Genomic DNA, 1,736 nt, shown 5'->3' with positions numbered 1-1,736 from the left:
ACTCTTTCCTGCCATGGCAGGGGGTCAGACTAGATGATCTACTCAGGTCCCTTCCAACCCTAGAAACTATGAAAATATGAAACTATAAGGGCAGGGGCAAGGGCAGGGGCATTACAGATGTGGCCCACAATGTTGCCTGTGGGTCTTGGATTGTCCCCATGCACTGCCTGCAGTAGGTACAAGCTCCGCATGTAGTGCACAGAGACCATCTGTCACATACAGCACACAGCATGCAAGGTGGGAGCCGGCTGGTGCACTGCATGCAGTGCCCAGAACTAGTCTGGGATTCATGGCTGGTTTGGATTGGGCCCAAGATCTGCCATGTGTGCTGCGGCCAGCTTTCAGTGTGGGTGCTGCATGAAGTGCATGGATCTGGAGCTAGCACAGAACACAAGGCCAATCTGGGCACATGCTGCATGTGGAGCCCTAACCACTGGCTCCAGTGTGTGGAGCCAGTCTGTGGGCCGAACCTGACTTTACTTAATGAGGCCAGATTAATTTGATACCCCTACTTTAGGGAGTCTAAGAGAGCCACCTTTAGAGTTTAGGTTGATTAGTATAACTTTGGAAGTGCTCTAGTAAGACAATGTGTTCTGCTTGTAATTCTCCTGCACCTGAATTTAAATTTTATAAATGAAATAGTAACTTTGTGATAATGCAGATTAGAGATGAGTATGATAATGTTTCTGAACTCTGAATTAGTGAACTTAATATAGTATATTAAAAGTTGTCAGGAAGTGAAAAAAACAACCCTGATCATAGTAAATCTTAGTCTTAAGTAGGGTTGGTGATCTGGTCAATTGACTGGTCAAATATTTTCAATTGACTGCATATTTTTTGACTGGTCAAAATATATAGCAAGTTTACAAAATACATTTTTTGTAATTTTCTTGACATAAATATGATTTTTTATTGCTTTTGACACATTTCTAAATGGAAAAATTGTGCTTTTACTATGTATTATTTGGACCTATAGACAATTTCCTACAGTTTTTGATACAATATTTGACTGTCAGTTGAACAAACATTATTTGACTGCTCAAATACCCAACTTCATTCTTAAAACAAAGTGGTAAAACAATTTTAATTCAATTTTTGTGTAACATGAACTTCTGGATCTTAAAAAGAGGTCTTAAGCAATTTGCCAGTGAAGCTTTGTACATAACTCAGAAGTTATAGGAGTGTCAGTGATGTTTACACTAGATGTAAATTCTAAATTTAAGTAATTTTTTATATTTTGGTGTAAATGTATTAAAATCCAGATTACCTTCTGTAAACATATTGACCTTAGCCAGGTTTTCCAGAGATGCTTATATACAAATATCACATATGTTTAGGAACCTCAAGGTCATATTCTACTCATATTGCTATTAACACAGGTAATGGTCTCATTTGGAATACAGTAAATACGGAAAACAATCTATTACTTTTCTAGCAAGGAAGAACAGATTTTACATCTATTTTGCACATATAACCATACATTTATACTTATTTGAATTATTCATTCATCACATATGCAACTGTAATATCTGAATTCTTGTAGATATTAATAATACAAGCAAATCCTGCCAAAACAGAGATGAAACAGGCACTAAAATGCATGACTTTATTTTTCATGGACTTCATTGGAATATTACTTTCAGATGTTGTTGATTAAAGGTTACAAACCTTGTAAACTATTTTAAAGTTTTGTTAGCAAAGTGACTAAAGATATACTAGAATCACTGAGGGGTAAC

This window comes from Gavialis gangeticus, unplaced genomic scaffold (genome assembly GCF_001723915.1).
Source record: "Gavialis gangeticus isolate Ggan-Ray unplaced genomic scaffold, GavGan_comp1, whole genome shotgun sequence".
In the NCBI taxonomy this organism is placed as follows: domain Eukaryota; kingdom Metazoa; phylum Chordata; order Crocodylia; family Gavialidae; genus Gavialis; species Gavialis gangeticus.
Note: the sequence above shows the minus strand (reverse complement) of the source record.